This window comes from Aulostomus chinensis, chromosome 22 (genome assembly GCF_037954235.1).
Source record: "Aulostomus chinensis isolate RoL2024-O1b breed Wild chromosome 22, RoL_Achi_v1.0, whole genome shotgun sequence".
Classification (NCBI taxonomy): Eukaryota; Metazoa; Chordata; class Actinopteri; order Syngnathiformes; family Aulostomidae; genus Aulostomus; species Aulostomus chinensis.
The window spans coordinates 2,360,964-2,380,324 of record NC_141341.1 but is presented as its reverse complement, the minus strand read 5'-3'; the positions used below and the strand labels follow the sequence as shown (position 1 = coordinate 2,380,324).

Here is a 19,361-nt window from a genome sequence, read left to right as displayed (position 1 = left end):
GTGGCTTCTTCAGGCTCAGAGGAGATCTGGGTGAGAGGTGAGCTCCAGGATCCACCTGGAGTCTCAACCAGAACCAGATGGACGACCCTTAAACGCCCCTTAGATAAACTGTACATCTCCACTCCTTTATGTTCTCTCACTTCTGTTTAAATAAGGTTTATTGCTATTATACCCTTCCTCATCCAGTTGAAGAAAAAATCAGGAACATTTTCTCTTTTACATTTCCCCTTTTCACTCTGCTGTTATCCTGGTAGTCTCCCCGGTTACCATGACTACCACACGGGCAGCACATGTGCTTCTGGAGAGTTCCTGCCTCCCTCTAAATTCCAAGAACCCCCTCCAAAGACTCTCATCATCAGAGGGTACCTCTGCTGAGGCAGCAGCAGCGCCTCCTGGTGGTTAGCTGGCCAGCTTACAGCTGCAGGCCCGGTTTTGAAGACCTGGGTAAGACTTGGCGTTGTAGTCGTGACGGCCAGACCTGATTGGACTTTAACTGTCACATCTGTTGCCTTGTTGCTGTCCAAATGTCCCACAGGCTCTGTTTGACCTGGAAATCCTTCAGATGCAGCTTCACCTGATGCCAACCAGCTGTCAATCACAGAGGTGAGGTCGGCAAACTAGAAAGGTGTGTGTGTGTGTGTGTATTTACAACTATCACCATGTATGTGTGTGTATTTACCACTGTCACCATGTATGTGTGTGTGTATTTACCACTATCACCGTGTGTGTGTGTGTGTTTTTACCACTATCACCAAGCAGCTGTGTAGGGACCTTAAATGCAACTGCTAACATTACAAAGCTAACGTTAAACTACACCTACACGCCTCTTTTGATGACGTTAATCTCAAAGCAGCCATCATTTTTACGACACACGAAATCTTTGCTACTCATGAGTGGGATACTTCCTGCTGTACTATATGCAGTAGACCAAATATCCTTCCATCCATGTTCTCCCTCTTCTCCTGTTGAGGGTGGTGGGGGTGGAGCCTATCCCAGCAGCCTTCCCCCTGGACAGGTCACCAGTCCATGGCAGGGCCAACACATAGAGACAGACAACCATTGGCTCTCCCAGCCACGCCTACGGTCAATTTAGAGTCTGGATTAACCTGGTCCCTCTTGATGTCTTTGGACTGTGGAGGAAGCTGGAGTACCAGAGAGAACCCACGCAGGAACAGGGAGAACATGGAGAACATGGAGACTCACCCAGAAAGACCCCGTGCTCCAGCTGGGGCTCCACCCACAACCTTCTTGCTGGGGGGCCACAGTGAGGACCACTGCTCCACCGGGCCGCCCTAGAGCAAATATATTTAAGTTTTAAATTACTTCACTTTTACAAATGTGGTAGTTGTTAACAAGCAGCTTAAAGAGAGTACAATGATAGTCAAGGACACTGTAAAGTGTCAAAAACAGTTGTGTAGCTGTTGTTGGTTTTGGTGTGGGTTGCTGCTAGCATAACGTTAGCTTCATACTAAGGTAACCTTGAGTCAGGCACTCAACAAAAAACCTACAGTCTTTAAAAGGAGAGATCTGGGTAACTAACAATGCTAAGTCTTATTTCTGGGTTTTATGAATCATGATGGTAATATTATTGTACCATATATATATATATATATATATATATATATATATATATATATAACAAATTTTGGGTCCCACGTTTGGGTTCTGACCAGTTCTGTGAATAGCTGCTAACAGTCATGGGATCTTGGTATTAGCACTTGTCAATTACGTGTCCAACGACAGCATATATTAAGAAATGTGATCATGAGTAAGATTATACCTTTCTGGATTTGAAGAAATTCCCTCAAGGCATTTATGGTGTATCACATCACTGGAGAACCGGGCCGACAGACATCCACCTGAAGACAAATGCCTCTGGCCCACAGCTGTCACCTGTTCTGAGCTCTATCATAGAAGATTTCCAACCAAAACTCCAGAGAGTAATTAATTCTTAACCTGCATCACTCTGTGTGTGCGCGTGCGCCTGTGTGTGTGTGCGTGCGCGTGAAATGTCAGAGGCAGAATACTGATGAGAGAATCAGGCATCTGATCCAATTGTCTCCAGGCAGCGGTTATCTAGATCCGCCGTTCCTGCACTGATGGAAAAGCAATGATAGAATTGTGGGACCTCCATCACGGCGCGGCATTCTCACTGGTATCTGATGAATGCCGCCACGCAAGTCCATGGGTGTGTGGGTGTGTGTGTATGTATCTGTTTCTAATAAAATTTTCAGTATTATTATGATAGATACTGTGTCCAGTAATGTGTTACCACCTGAAATTAACCCTGTTGCTGTGCATTATTCTTTATTTCATGGTGGATTAACCAGTTTACTTAGAGTAAGGTTCCAACAGGCGGTACGGTGGTGCAGTGGTTAGCACTGTCGCCGCAAAGCAAGGAGGTTCTGGGTTTGAGCCCCGGCGTCGTACCTGCAGGTAAATACAGGAGGCATCAATAGAAACCACATGTGAAGGACAGACGGAGCTGCGGTGACATCAAAGTTTCTGGAGAGGTTTGGTGGTAGCATAACGTTAGCTTCACACTGCTAAAATCTTCATTTGAAAATGGTGTTTGTTAGTCTCGTGAAGGTGGTGTGTTTTAGCTGTGATGGTTCGGGGACACAGTTGCTGTTGTCCTCTTAATTGTGATAGAACAGAATTGGTTGATTTAACGCTGACCTTCATGTCAAGGCCTCGTCAACAACGTGTCAGAGTGAAACTTGAACGCAGCCTAACTGTCCTGCCATCGAGCTCATTAATTCTTGTCTTGGCCATGACGACGTGGGCTTGGCATTTCCTGGTTTTCACAGGCTCCGCGGGGATGAGAGGCAACAGGAAAGGTGAAGCGTGATTAATGAGAAGACGGACCGGGTGAGACAGCGGAGGACGGACGAGCAGCCTGGTGTCAGAGCTGATGGCGTCTCTCCGGCTTGTTTTGACTGAGCTGCTAGAGGAAGAGACTCAACGTGCCGGCGGCGAAAGAAGCCTTGTAATGTGTTTTCTTACATTCTGACGTATGCAGTGTCGGCCATGTTTATTCAAAACATCTGACAGTTTCAAATTAAGAGGTAAAACCCTCGGCTCAGCTGGTCTCAGGTGTCATTCATCTAGACGTCACCTCCCCCCGGGGACAAGTCAATGTGCTTCGACTGCAAAGACGGCTTGAACCTGATGTCACTGACCTGCCGGGTGTGTTTGGTGAGGCCCGTGTGTGTGGAGCAGTAACCGTCACCCATGACTAAAGGTTGACTTCCCCCATGTGATAAATTAAATAAATACAGTAATAACGGGATATAGAAGTTGTACTGTAAATCAAATACATCACCAAGAAAGGAAATGACAGAACCGCCGAGGTACGGAGCCCTGCAGGGAACATGGGAAGGAAAATAAATGATGGTGGGGAAAAAAAAGTACTTTTGCAAGATGTCATATTGAATTGAGGTCATTGTACTTCTGGGTCGCTGAACTCTTGATTCTCCTCTCAAAACAATGGAGCCCAAACCTGTGGGAGAAATTCAAGGCTTTGACTTGAGATTGGACTGAAACATAAAGGCATTTTCAGATGAGAGACGTGAAGTACGTAGCGTACTCTTGAGACAATCACTCAAGGGTACAGTATTTTTCCATAGTTTTCTTTGTTGGGGGTTAAAACGGCTCTTTGAATATGCCGGGTCCATAATGATTAATTATTCTTTCATAGTTTGATCACACAGCAGAGTGAGGCTTTGTGTGAGACGTCAGTTTGTCACAATGAAGTAAGAAATAAACGAAGCGGCGCCCAGGAGACAAACGTCTAACTGATGCGAGTGCTTTGGGGTTTTTTGGCCCAACGTTCCACCGTCCCTCCGAGTGAAACGTTTCTGGCTCCCCTGCTGTAGAGAAACCACAACAATAACCGAATAAATGCGCCGAGGCCGATGGAGTAACACCAAAAGGGGAAACCAGTAAACCGTGACTCTTGTGGGGTTGAATTCCTCCTGGACCAGCAAGCGCTCACATGGTTTGTGTCTTGCTAAGTCGAATATCTTGCCCCCAAAAAATCCCAGTGCTTTTAAAACAGTCGATATATTTCAAGAAATCTTGCATTTTCCTTTGGCTCTGGTAGATTAGCTCAGTAAGAGTCTGGTATGGGTCCAGTTTGGGCAGGTCCGGTAATGAGCCTGCTAGGAGTAACCTGGGTTCAGTCCGGACCGACCTTTCCCTCTGCTCCAGTAGGACGAATCTGGCGGTCTGGTTCTGTTCTCTGCTAGCAGCAGCGGCAGCAGGAGCGAAGATCCCCATAGGATGAGAACGGTCGGCTACAGCGAGAGCACTGCAGGGGAACTGAAGAAGAACTCACAAACAGTTGTCCCCAGCTCACAAAGAGGTACGTCCCCTCCTACAAGACATTTCGTTTCTGTGGCAACATGCCTGTGCACGCTGAGCTGCTCTGACCACCCAGACCTCCTGGTCCCACCTCTGCTACCTTGAGCGTGCTGCTCTTCGGCCCGACTGCACCGGCAGTTGTGCGTAACAACAGACAACTTTCGCCAGGCTCGAAGTAGGAATCGTACCCCAAAACCTGAACATTGTGATTTTAGCCATCTTTACTCCCTCACTCCCACTACTCCTGACGGCACTTTCTTCCAACCCAATCCCGATGAAACGGCCTGAACCTGGGTCAAAGGTCAGCCACCTTCCAAGCCAGAGACAAGCTTGTTAAGGTGAGAGCTTGTCCAGCTAAACCTCGAATCTTTGTGAGACCAAGCGGTGGTTATTGATGGTTACTGATCTACAGCGCTGCGGCTTCGCAGCCGTTTTGTTTTCCTTGGGACGTATGAAGTCATTGGTATTGAGGTTTTGAAGCGGCGACCTTGTGGGCTCAGGGGTCGTCGTCCTCTGCAAACACAGACTTCAGCTCATGACCTGCTGCAGCCTCCATCTACGTGACCGCCGATTACCAATCCTCCTGCTCTGTTGCTTTGGCCCCAGAGCCTCAGAGCAGCGTTGACTTGTTGGCGGCTAACGGCCTCACGTGAGGCTCGCCTCGGCCTCCTGGCGCAGCGGTGTTGGAGGGCCTGTTTCTGCTTGGTTCACCCTCATTAGGAGCTCTGTTGAAGTACAGCGGCTGAAAATGTTCCAAATGCGGCAAATGTTGCCAATATTGGCTGTCAACAAGAGTGATTATACGCAGGAAAATGGGTAAATCCGTCACAGCTAAGCGCTCGCGTGCAACCCGCAGAGAGTTCTGTAATGAGTTTCAGTTCACTCTATTAGAGAACATTAAATTAAGGTGGATTTGAATAATGTGATTAAATATAAGAGAATGTGGGTGCAGTGGAAATTCAGCCAGTTGCAAAAACTGTGTGTTTATTAGACTTGAAAATATCTTTGAGACGCAGACTGAACCTCTCTCTTTGTACTTAAACATGAGGTTTTATTTTTAACAGCTTCAAATTAATGCAAATGCTGCTGCTTCTTTTTTTAAACGTGTTCAGCACCGTGACTTCCTTCGTTTAATCAATCCAGGAGGGGCCTCCTCTGTCGGTCGACTTTCCCGTCAGTCACGATTCATTTCGCTTCTGCTCGCACGCCGAACGTACGAATGTTCGGGGCTGAGCAGAGATCCACAAACGCCTTCATCTATGAGAAAGATTCGTCTTTCCGTTACATTTTTTCCCTTTTCGCTCTGTTTCAGTGACATTTGCGAGGCTCACTGAGGAATTAAACACAAACAAATCATTAAAGGTTGTTTTTTTTAATTTTCAAGCAAGTTTACTTTACAGCAACATAATTCTGAAGGTGTCGTATCAGATGTGCGTCATGAGTGTGGAGGGAGTGCCGTCGCCCGGCGGTGGCTTCAGTCGTTTCAGTGTAAATGGACAGAAAAACACTCTCAACATCCATCCGTTCAAAGACGGGGATAAAAGGAGAGTGAAGCTACTGATGAACTCTCTTTGTGAGAAGAATGTCATGATGTCTTTGGCCTTGTTATTTCCTATGTTGCTCCAAATTATACTGTCGTAATTCAAGTAATTAAGTTCATTTCCAAAGGAAAAAGGGAGGGAAAGCCAAGCAAGTGAGGGAGGTATGGACACTACACATGATAAGGGAACTTCACACGCCCCCTAGTGGTGAACACAAGGCACTGTGGCTCAAGGCCATGCACACAGTTCCCTAGAATGCAGTATAACAGCACTTTAATTAAATATACCTGCCTTAATTAATGGGAGGCCACCTGGAGGAACAAACGGTCAATACGTCGTCTCATCTATACGTTAGGAAACAGGTCGAGAGTCAAGCATTCATGAGATAAATGCTCCATTCCCTCCCTCCTGGAAGTCTGTAAATCCCCATCATCCTCCTCTTCCTGCAGGATTCATCCTGGATTTGATTTACAGTTGTGGAGCGCCGCTCCTGGGGAGGAACCAGGTGAGCCCTGAGTGAATTATCTTGGTTAATTAATGCGAAAATAGATACGAGGCCTGTGGGATCTCTTTGGCGAGGGGGAGGACCCTCCCCAATTTAGAGCAATGGCTCCTGTGGGAGCAGCCAAGTCTGTTTTATATGTAAAAACACAATTTTATATGTAAAGTACAACGTTTATGTGTAAAAATACAATGTTTATACATAAAAGTAAAACTTTTTTAGGTAAAAACAACTTATATGTCAAATCAAAATGTTTATATGTAAAAATACAATTTGGTACGTAAAAATACAACGTTTACGTGTAAAAACACACTCTTTCGACCATTAGGGGAACAGATGCACAGCTGAATACTTGGGTGTAGCTCTTGAACAGCTTCATCAGTTCACCCGCTGCTGGTGTGGATTGAGGTGGGGGTGCTGGTGCGGGGGGCGATGTGATGTAAGCCGGCTCCGTTACATCACCTGCCATCATATTCGCCAATGAAAGAGTTTATTGGCTTTGTGTCTTGTTAATTGTGGAGACATGAGGTCCTTCGGCATCCAGGTGTCAACACATAGAACCTGCCACCATCCCTGTTTCGTGTTCCTGTTTTACTTTGTAGTTTATTTCCTGTCGTCCCGTGCTCCTTCCTGTGATGACCCCACGTGTCTCACCTGCGTTGATTGCACCACCTGTGTCTCGTTTCCTCAACCTGTTTAACCTCTGTGTTTGTCTTTGCCTCTGTCAGGGCAGTGTGAGTCTGTCCCTGCTCCAGTGTAAGTTTTGGTTTTGTTTGCTACTTTGTATTTTCTCTTCAGTTGGGACTTTGTCTTTTTACAATTAAATTCCCTTTTGTTGAACGCCCGCTGTCTGCGTCCGGGTCCGGATCTATAAGTCTTGATTAAGAACTGGAGCAACGCGGCCCAGCAGGGATGAAGAAGTTTCCGTGTCCTGGCCCTGTCTTCCTTCAGCCAGCCATCACCAATGATTTCCTTCATTCGCCATTCAGAAAAGAAGCCAGTAGAACTTTGAGAGCAAATGAACCCAACAGATACGACCACCGCGTAGTCAGGGGTCCACTTGAGGAATGGTTTTTGTTTTTTGAAGAGCATTTTTATGGTTTCTGTTGACAGGAAGAACAAGTTGGCATCTTCAAACTTGACCTGGATATCAACAGACGGGAGGAAGAAAAACACGAGTGACATTCAGCGAGTGTGCTAACGTGTTGGTGCGACAGAACCTCGACGTTGCAGCCATTAAGCTAACGAGTCAGATGAGCCGGAAAAGGAAACGTCCGCTTTCTTGGAGTTAATAAAGTGTGTGATTGCGACGTGACTGCGTCTCCGTGCAGGGGTCCTGGAGAAGGTCGCAAACTCAGTCCAAGTGTTGATTCCGCAGACGTTTGACAGATTTTCAAATTAAATCAGTGATTTAGAAATAAGGCTGAGGCGTGGAGTGTGAGGAGGCTCGGTGATCCGGCGTTACAGCGGCTGCTCCTCCTCTAATGACTGTTTATGGAAGGCTGCACGTCTGAATGACTGTTAATGACTTCTTCGGAGGAGGCTGTTACCTCCTGGAGACGCCGGGCCCCCGAGCGCATACAGTAACGCACGTTCAGTCGCTCACCTCCTGAACACTCAGCCACACATGCCGATATTCGTCAACCACTTCGCCACGCACCATTTACCGTCTCATTTGCTCGCCGAACCGTGTTCTCTGTGCATCATGATGCAACTCCAATTAAGGTTCTTCGTCCCCTCTACGTGCTCAGCGGCTAATTACTGCGCCCTCGCAGCATCATCACATCAACGAGGAAGGATGTGGGTCAAGGCTCGCAGAAGAGCTCAGATTAATCTGGGGGGCGGGGGGTGTTAGTCCTCCTCACGATGACACGCTTGGTTCTCTTTCCTACGCGCCGTAGAACTTCTTGGCCCTCAGTTTCTGGCAACTATTCATTTCTCTCTTTCTTCCTCTTTCTCTCTCGTGGGTCCCAGGCGGTGATGAGAGAATCGACTCTGACCTGATCCGAATCCACGTGAAGGCCACATGAAAACGTCATCCACGGCTGAGGTGCGTCTGCGCAGGTTCTCACCAGTTTCACTGTCTCCAGATGAAGAACGTAGCTCACGAAGTTCTTCAGAACACCAGGCGAAGGTCAGGATTCTTGTTCTCTCCAGACGAGGGTACACAGATGCAACTGTTTTCCCAGCAGGGTCCAGTTTGGTCCAGCGATGGAGGGAGTGGCCGGTGCGGCTCATCTTCCCCCAGTCAACAAACCCTTCTGTCACTCACGGTTCCTCTTAAGAACCTGGAGGAGAATGTTCCTCAACACGTGGTTCCAAAATTGTTTACAAGCTCCTGAGGGCCGCACACGGCGAACCGAGGGAACGTTTCATGAATGTCAGGAGCCGAATGTTTGGACACCAAGAAAAAAAAAAAACGATACAAAACCACACCTGCAGATTTAAATTTGCTGAAGAAGTTTTGAGAGTTACAGAAGCAGTACTTGTACTCTACTGTCCTCTGTGAGTACTTCTAGTACACACTCAAGGACAGATTTCCTGGAAACCCCCTCTCAGAGTAACAGTTCAAGGTTTTCCAGGAAATCTGGGGGGGGCCCTGGTAAATATTTCTCTTACATCACACCGTGGCCCCCTGCCCTTTCTAACCGACCTTTGACCCTGCATTCCTTCTCTCCTCATCCCTCCTTCACCTCCGTAGGCCTCACAGTACATCATCAGATTTCAGGCTCCCTTCTTTTTTTTTAACTTTAATCCTTGCAATTATCACCCTCTCCTTTCTTTCCTCCTGTCTTCACTGATTCTCTTCCTTCATTTTTCCCTCTGATGCATCACTTGTTTGTATTTTCCTCTCCAGACGTTCCACATTTTCCTTTGTTTTCCTTCTGGATTTGTTTCCATTCAGTTTTGCCCTCTTTCCCTCCTTCCTTTCCTCCTGATTTGCCGACTCTCCGCTTTTCCTCTCCAGATTAATTTTCATAATGTCTCTGTCACTTCTCCACACCTCCGTCCTTTCACCGCTTTTTCTTTCTTCCCTTGTTCCTTTGAAATCCATCAGCGTCCCTCTCTTCTCAAAGGTGACTCGGCTGATTCTCTGCACTCGTCTGACTCGCCGTTGGAGGTTTTTTTGAGGGGGGGGGGTCTGTACTGTAGTGGTGATGCTCTGTAATTCGTGTGTGTGTGTGTGTGTGTGTGTGTGTGTTCTGATGTGTTTAAAATCTACCTGTGGGGGGGGGGGGATATTGTTGGCTCTGTCACCTCGCATGATGAGTGTGTGGGCATTTCCTGTGAGTACTCAGGTGTGTGTTCTCTGTCACGTTTGACAGCCACATCCCCTTAGCATTAGGATTCAGTTGCAGAATCAGTGTGTGTGTGCGTGTGTGTGTGTGTGTGTGCGTGCACGCGCGCTGCCGAGCTGTTTTTGGACACACTTGTATCTACACTTGTGAGTGTGTGTGACAGCAGCCGCCTGTTAGCACATCAGTATTCATGCATGTAGCACAATGTTGAATCTCTATCTAATCATGCTGTGTGTGTGTGTGTGTGTCCATGTTTGAGTGGGTGGCATTAGCCAAAGGTAAAATGAGTTTAAACACATGCACGCACACACACTTGAGCTCTTTTCTCGCATCAGGGAGCAGTTTTGAGTGTGTGTGTGTGTGTGTGTGTGTGTGTGTGTTCATGCCCTTAGCTGCCAAAGAAGGGCCAGAGGAAGAACGAGGTGACAGAGAAAACGAAGGACGGACAGAAAATGCAAATCAGAATTAAGGAGAGCGTGACGGCAGCAGCAGCTCCTCTGCAGGCCCTCACGCAGGAAACACAAGAAACGACCACAACATGCGAACGGTGCACAGCGTGGTGGGGGCACATACATGCGAACGGTGCACAGCGTGGTGGGGGCACATACATGGGAACGGTGCACAGCGTGGTGGGGGCACATACATGGGAACTTTGCACAGCGTGGTGAGGGCACATACATGGGAACGGTGCACAGCGTGGTGGGGGCACATACATGGGAACTTTGCACAGCGTGGTGAGGGCACATACATGGGAACGGTGCACAGCGTGGTGGGGGCACATACATGGGAACGGTGCACAGCGTGGTGGGGGCACATACATGCTAATGGTGCACAGCGTGGTGGGGGCACATACATGGGAACGGTGCACAGCGTGGTGGGGGCACATACATGGGAACGGTGCACAGCGTGGTGGGGGCACATACATGCGAACGGTGCACAGCGTGGTGGGGGCACATACATGGGAACGGTGCACAGCGTGGTGGGGGCACATACATGCGAACGGTGCACAGCGTGGTGGGGGCACATACATGCGAACGGTGCACAGCGTGGTGGGGGCACATACATGGGAACGGTGCACAGCGTGGTGGGGGCACTTACATGGGAACGGTGCACAGCGTGGTGGGGGCACTTACACCCGACCATGTTTCACTGACAGACTAGTAACCCCCAGGTGTTACTGCATTCCTCTGCTCACATGTTCCATAGATTTTTTGACTTTCTTCAACGCTACAAACCAACAGCCACTTTGTTCGTTCCCTCATCTAAAGCCACCAAACATCCCTCACTCACACACACACACACTCTGTCGCCCAGATGTTCAACTCCCTCTGTAGCTTCTTGGATAAATGTGAGGAAATGTTGGTGGTGGGGTGGGGGGGCTGCATGCTTCATTAACTTGCTGTGTTCACTGCCAGACGGCTCTGTGAGCGTCTAAATTTAGAGCACGGAGAGAAGAAACAGTTATCATTATGAGCAGCAGCGGTGGTGTTGCGCGAGGCTGCTGGGCTTTAATTGGCTGAACCGCTACACAAGGTTAGCCTCATTTGAAGGTCTTGTTATTCTGCCAATTCTGTGTGTGTGTGTGTGTGTGTGTGTGTGTGTGTGTGTGTGTTCTCATATAAAAAACAACAAAACTTAACTAAATGCAGCAGAGGTCATAAATGCGAGCAATTAAAATGGCGTTTATTGATGTTTAAGAGTAGAACGTCAAATGACATCAGTATGAGAGAAGGTCCGTGACAGTCGGAGCGAGGAGACACGGCCCAGTCGCTGATTCCTTGATTTCTCACCATACTAAGAAAACGTGACTCTTAACTTCTGCTCAGTCATTTTTCTGTCTTGTCTGATCCTGGATCAGTCATAGTCTATGCTTCAGTGTTTTTGCTGTCAAAATAAAAGCAGCAGCACTTATTATTGCTGTTTTATCTGCGCTGTTTTGAGAGCCTCCGATGACCTTCAGATGGAACTCCTGAACTCGTAACAGCAAAAAATACTGTTGCTAGGCAACGGGGATGCCAAACCAGCTGCTTTTTTCTCCTTCTGACCTTGTATTTAAAAATAAAATAAATGAGGCAACTGAAAAGATCATTTTACATCTGCAAGACCCAGAGTAAAGTTGTTGGTAACATTTTACAGTCAGAGCCAAATTAGTTAAGCACCTCAGCTAACGTTACGAACTTGGCTAACATTGTATGAGCTAACTCAGCTAACGCTACTCTGGGTGTTTAGAAGCCAAGTTTAAAGAACTGATAACGTTGAAGATGATTCGACCGGTTGTAATATTCAAATTTCAACCAGACATATAAAATAATGTGGAAACCAGACAGAACCAACCAAAACTGAAGTCATCAAATACGTCACGAGTCCAAACTCTCACTGAACCTTGACTCAAAATGACGTCAATACCAACGTCAACACGACTTCACGTGAGGACACGACTGTTAGACAAACTCTCACTTGGACTGAGGTGATCTTGTTGCTAGCTTCTTGTTAGCGTCTAGGCTAACATCATCCCCAGGTTTCCTCCACCCTGCCGCCATCTTCTGACAGAAACATCCACCACGTTGTTTCGCTTGCGTCGTGCCACCTGATGGGAACAGCTGTAGTCTGCGTTTCCTCTTTGCAGCGTTCCTCACGCTTGCCTGGTATCAGACGGGAACGCGGCTGCTGTTACGAGGTCAGAGGTGACTTTACAGGCCGCGAAGATGTCAAACAGGTGGAAATGTATTGAAGTACAGTCAGGTTCAAATGACTTCACCCGCTTATTGAGAGTCTCCGTACTTTCCAGAAGAATTCAGAGTATCCGACCGCAATCTGGGGATCGACTGCCCGCTCAACATAAACAGGATTGGATTACCGACGGGGGCAGCGGCCGACAGCCTGGAAGCCTCGGAGGAGCCACCCTGAACCCCCAGAGTTCAATTTGTGTCAGGCAGTTCAGGGCGCATTCCTTGGGCGTCCTCCACTGCAGCCACGGATTTGATGCTTACAGTGTCTGGAGGAAGCAGCTGCACCGCTCCTTGACTACCAGAGGTTAGAAGAACGACCAGATTAGACATGAAGTGTCGTTGCTTTCTTAACTTCTAATTATCCTGGGGAAAGTTGAGGATGTGGGGACGTCATCTTTGAGAGCATGAAAGCTAAAGTTGTCAGAGACTGAGTGCTGCGAGAATTAATTTTCCCAGTGCGAAGAGCGTTCCACCCTTTCTGTGCGACTGATTTGTAATTATTATGTGCAGATTTACACAGTTGATTAATCACCATTAATTATTTAGAGAAGCGTGGAAACTCGTCAGCGACCCAGAATCTGTGCTCGTTGTAGAGTATTGAACCTCGTTTGCAGCAGAAACCACGGCGCTCGCCTCTTTTGTGGCGACGTGAGCAGCAAGGAGTTCACGCTGGGAGTTTTCCTCCTTCAAGCGAAGTTCCAGTGATGGAGAAACAAATGTTTTTGGCTACAAAATGTAAATAAATGAAGCTGTGAATCACCAGCCTCCTTCTAGCGCCTGGCGGGAACCCTGCAGCTACTTTAGTGAGAGTAGTGTAATGAGTAGCTCGAGTCCACGCAGAACGCAGTATTGTGAAGTAACGAGTAATAATTAACCCATTCAGTGCCTTCAGGATCACGCAGCATGTTTTCTTCTTCTGTTGTGGTGGCGCGGAGGTTTTCTGAGGCAGATCTGGACTGATTTTTGGGATTAAGATGAAATATAAAGAGCGTTTGTGACTGACGGTGTGTGTTTCCGCTCAGAGCCGATTATGGTAATAAGACCATCCTGGGATTTGGTGAATGGAGGGAGGATACAGTTGCGGCGAGCTCAGCCACGATGCAGCTGGCTTCATAGGGGATTAGTGTGTGTGTGTGTGTGTGTGTGTGTGTGTGTGTGTGTGTGTGTGTTCTGATCCTCCGAGAGCCTCCCGTCTGGGAGTGTTTCAGCTTCCTTGCGTGCCTCCTCATTTTCTTTCATTCACTCTCCTCTTTCAGTGACTCGGCTCACGTTTCATCGTCCTCATTCTTCCTCATTAGTCTTCGTTTTGCTCACTCATCCTCTTTCAACATCTCTCCCTCCTCACTCCACTTTCGGTTTTCTCTCCATCGCCCTCCTGGCTACACCGCCACTTCCCTTCACTTGGAAGTCCTGTGTGATTTTCACTGGGGAGGGTGGAGAAGCCTGGGTGGTGCCAGATGAGGAAAGGAGGACGTTAGCAGGGTTTTCACTCCATTTCTAGATAATGTGTGTGTTTGTGTGTGTGTGTGTGTGTGTGTGTCTGTGAGTGGCTCGTTAACACACATGTCCAACTGACCCCCCCCACACACACTCATCAGCAGTCGCTCCTCTCAGTTCCTCGTCCTTGTACACTCAGTTATGATGATGAAATGAGTGCAGTTACTTCGTCTCACTCAAGTTTCTTTGTTTTTCTAAGTTCACCACAGTTTGAAAAAGAACAAAAAGGCCTCACTGGAACCACTGTCACAGATGACCTTTGACCTTTGGCCACCAACATTTCCAGTGGAAGCGTCAGACACGCGTGAAGTCACTCTCTCAAGATCGCGCTGCAAAGATGAGCAGGAAATGGGACGAATGACCCGAAGACGTGAGCGCTGAGGCGCGAAGACCCACGTCTGTCCTGCGGAGGAAAACGACCCGTCGACCATAAATAACGGTTCCCGTAGATCATGGATACGCACGCCGATTGCTACAGGGATAAACGGCTCTCATGTCACATGACTTCAGGACTGAATACGCAAGACGCCTCTGTTTGTATTTACTTTTGTTGGTTTTCCATAGAAGAGGTTGCTTCATGAGTCTTGCGGTTGTTGTTTTTTTTAATAACTTGGATGTCATGTGACTGAGGGACTCTGGGTTAGAGGTCGCATAAATCAGTCTGAGGCCGGGAGGACATGACGGCTGATTTTATGGCGTCTTGTTCTTGATGGCGATGTTTTGGAGCGGCGCTCGTGTTTCCTGGCGCGATGTGAAGGTGCAGCTCTAATCTTCCTCCCGTCTGTGTGTTTCTGATGCGGCCGCCATCCTCATTTCTTCTCCTCCATCTTAGCATAAATTCCATCTCCCCCATTTGCCTGCTAATGCAGCACGACTCTGCTCATAATTGTGTTGGTGGAGGCTTTTCAGCCGCTAATCTGCCCTCCGCCCGCCATCGCTGGAGTGTCTTCAGAGCTTTCACATTTCAGAGAAGTGAAACATCTCTGTCCCGGCGGCTGGGGACATTTTAGCATGTAAATTATCCACCTTGTCTGCTTGCGCTCTGCATCGCTAACTGCTGCTGAATAGTTGAGAGACGAGTGTGTCAGCTGTCGTTTCAAAGCCATTAGCCTGCTGGGGGGGGGCTGTCACACTGTCCGTCCATCACCGTTCGTCTTCAAATGTAAAGTTTTGTCAGCTGCAGTTCAGGTTCAGCACCATCAAACATGAAGTATTTCTTTCTCACACTGCAGTTTTCGAGAGGCACTTGACTCCATGGATGCTGCTGTTTTTTGTTTTTTAAATAAAAACGTCAAAGATTTGTGGCTCTTCTGAAAAAACGTCAATCAACAAAAACGTCAAACACCTTTCAACAGTTTTCTGGCTCATTTGATCCACGCTAAACCTGAAGCCTGCCGTTTCCTCGAGGGTTTGTGTTGCAGTTCTTCTTCCGTCGGTGAGCTCCGGACCAGGGGACGGCAGCAACCCGGCCACTGGTCCGGCTGTTGTTAGCGAGACGTTAGCGACGCGCATTAGCAGCCGCTGTTCTGCCTCGGCGGCGGCGGCGGGCCAGAACAACTGTTGTTATTTATGCTTTCAACTTCAAACCGCAGTCTTTTGTTTATTTCTCGTGGGATTTACTGACATTAAAGCGACCCTTCGCCAGAAAAACTTGTCTTGAGCTCACAAAGACTTTTTCAGCCTTTTGCATCACTTTCTGGTGACGCCAGAATGCAGGAAGAGCCAGCTATGTTTACCTAGCTGAATGCTAATGGAGACCGACGGCTGACAATGGCGGTTTACAAACTCCAAAACGCAGCGTCCGGTAAAACCCGTGCCTTCTCGATGCAACTGTACACTCACTGCGATAAAAACACACCACTACACTTCCTGTTAGCACCTAGCACGACCAGCGCTCGCACCCAGATGAAACCACTCATTTGCTCTCACCTGCACCAAGTAAAGGTAGCGAAAGGCAGGAGGTACCACCTTAAAAGTCTCTAAAAGAACCACAGACTTTATTTCAGGCATTGAACCACAAACCTGTGGATTTTGAGATGAGGGAAAAGGAAGTTCAGCCCTCCCAGCGACCCGGTTCCTGGGTTTAGGGCTCGTTCCTGTGCCACTCCACGCTGGTTAAGTTCTACTGAGAGGCATCACCGTGGTTGTCGCTGCTTGATGGAGTAAATATCACGACTACGTGAGCTTTGAACCTGTCATTTACATCAACAGCTGCCCCCGTCAACGCTGAGAGCTCAGGCGCGTCCAGAGTCCACTTCTTGATTCCTGACAGCTCCTCGCTCCTCATGGCTTCCTCCCGGCTCTACTCCTCCTCCTCTCAGATTATCAGGCGGCGGCCCCATGCCATCATCCCATCTGCTGGAGTGAAAGTGGTTGTCAGAGAGAGATAACGGTGTGTGTGTGTGTGTGTTACAGTTGATGTGTGAGCCGTGTCAGAGTGTAAAATTTTGCTTTCCCTGGTGTTTGTGAGAGTGTGTGACATATCAATAATGCTGCAGGGCTTCACCCGAGAGCCTGTGCAGGAATATGTATGAATGAGGAGCAGCACACTCACCGGGGGAACACAGGAGCGCGCGTGTGTGTGTGTGTGTGTGTGGGGGGGGGATGGAGAGGCCACAGGTGGGAGAATGGTGACAGGAAACATTCGATTTTATCTTCTCAAGTCTCCTTCCCTCTCTCTCTCCTGTCTGGTGGCTCCGCAGCGCAGTGCTGCCACCCTCTGGTGAGTCCTTGCTCCTGCACACTCAACACATCCCATCCTGGCAAGTTACTGCCAAAACTCATACATTAAATATTACTAGTCACTTCCAGTTGAATGTAATAACTAACTTCACAATATTACTGTCTGTGTACAGTTATAATTTATTGATTGCACTACTTTTACAGTATTTTCCCCAAAATAACTGCAGTACATATACAGATGATTTAGGTGGTTGAGCAGTAACTTGCTCAGCCTGTTAAATGTAGATGTAGTATCTAATTATGTAGTATCTGATGATGTAGTATCTAATGATAAAAGTATCTAATGATAAAAGTATCTAATGATGTAGTATCTAATGATAAAAGTATCTAATGATGAAGTATCTAATGATGTAGTATCTAATGATAAAAGTATCTAATGATAAAAGTATCTAATGATGAAGTATCTAATGATGAAGTATCTAATGATGAAGTATCTAATGATAAAAGTATCTAATGATAAAAGTATCTAATGATGAAGTATCTAATGATAAAAGTATCGAATGATAAAAGTATCGAATGATGTAGTATCTAATGATAAAATTATTGAATGATGTAGTATCTAATGATGTAGTATCTAATGATGTAGTATCTGATGATGAAGTATCTGATGATAAAAGTATCTAATGATGTAGTCTCTAATGATAAACGTATCTAATGATGTAGTATCTAATGATGTAGTATCTAATGATAAAAGTATCTAATGATGTAGTATCTAATGATAAAAGTATCTAATGATGTAGTATCTAATGATGAAGTATCTAATGATGAAGTATCTAATGATGAAGTATCTAATGATAAAAGTATCTAATGATGTAGTATCTAATGATGTAGTATCTAATGATGAAGTATCTAATGATAAAAGTATCTAATGATGTAGTATGTAATGATAAAAGTATCTAATGAAGTATCTAATGATAAAAGTATCTAATGATGAAGTATCTAATGATGAAGTATCTAATGATAAAAGTATCTAATGATGTAGTATCGAATGATAAAAGTATCGAATGATGTAGTATCGAATGATAAAAGTATCGAATGATGTAGTATCTAATGATGTAGTATCTGATGATGTAGTATCTGATGATGTAGTATCTGATGATGTAGTATCTGATGATGTAGTATCTAATGATGTATCTAATGATAAAAGTATCTAATGATAAAAGTATCTAATGATGTATTATCTAATGATGTAGTATCTAATGATAAAAGTATCTAATGATAAAAGTATCTAATGATAAAAGTATCTAATGATAAAAGTATCTAATGATGTAGGATCTAATGATAAAAGCATCTAATGATGTAGTATCTAATGATGTAGTATCTAATGATAAAAGTATCTAATGATGTAGGATCTAATGATAAAAGTATCTAATGATGTAGTATCTAATGATGTAGTATCTAATGATAAAAGTATCTAATGATGTAGGATCTAATGATGTAGTATCCAATGATGTAGCATCTAATGATGTAGTATCTAATGATAAAAGTATCTAATGATGTAGTATCTAATGATGTAGGATCTAATGATAAAAATATCTAATGATGTAGTATCTAATGATAAAAATATCTAATGATGTAGTATCTAATGATAAAAGTATCTAATGATGAAGTATCTAATGATGTAGTATCTAATGATAAAAGTATCTAATGATGAAGTATCTAATGATGAAGTATCTAATGATGAAGTATCTAATGATGAAGTATCTAATGATAAAAGTATCTAATGATGAAGTAGCTCATGATGAAGTAGCTCATGATGAAGTAGGTCATGATGAAGTATTTAATGAAGTATTTGTCTGCATGTCCAGTATGAGCCTCCTTGTACTTCTGCTGTTTTTGCTTCCCTGTCGTAGTACAAACACGTTTCACTCTCCTTCACTCTGCAGGAAAGTAGAAGTTGTAGCAGAGAGCAGGGGAACATTCCAGCATCTGGAGACCTTGGAACACTCCACCAGCCTCCCCCCCCCCACACACACACACACACACACACACCTGAGAACAAAGAGGAAACCTCGGCTCCAGACCTGCAAGATCGAAGGAATGATAGAAGAAGTGGAGCCGCTGCAGGTTCAGAGGCATCAGGTGAGACGTTCAGATTTTCTTTGCATCTGATGGACAGAATATTTGTACACTAATTTCCTATTCACATAATTCCTCTGTTAATTGTAGTATTTTATTGTAGTACATTAAACGGAACCCACAGGTGCACATGTAGTCAAATTCAGCGTCTTCATGTTCCGTATTTGATTTTATTGACAGATTTTTCCACAACAGCGAAAATCGTGAGTCAAAATATGAAAGGCCGTCTGCACACTCTAGTAGTTAATGTGGTTCCCTTAAATTAAGCAATTAATGGCTAATTACGGGTTATTTAAGGTGTTTGGTGAATAGCTGTTTAACATCGTGACAGACATCCATGTGGATCTCTATCGTTCATCCAAGTTCATCTTTGTATTTTATTCTTCTAAACAGTGCAAATTAAATAAGTGAGGCTTATTTAAATGGTAATAAGAGACACCTCGTGTTCTTCCTCTAATGTGATTAGCTGATAAATGCTGATTAAAGTGGATTGAGGATATTTTTCTAAAAGAGGAATTCGTTGAATTTGCTGTGAAAAACACTCGAAGAGAACAAAAAGGTGGTAATTACACGCTGAAAGCAACTGGAGCCTCGTCAGGCAGGAATT

The 19,361-nt window shown here is 45.8% G+C and overlaps 1 long non-coding RNA gene across 1 annotated transcript; it reads left to right on the top strand.

Moving 5' to 3' along the window:
• Window positions 1-309: 309 nt before the first annotated feature.
• Window positions 310-15,243, top strand: LOC147240304 (uncharacterized). The gene is made up of 7 exons (XR_015111239.1): window positions 310-444; window positions 536-603; window positions 2,811-3,198; window positions 4,216-4,366; window positions 6,356-6,411; window positions 8,383-8,458; window positions 14,133-15,243. It is a non-coding gene; the product is annotated as an uncharacterized LOC147240304 (long non-coding RNA).
• The last annotated feature ends 4,118 nt before the right edge of the window (window positions 15,244-19,361 follow it).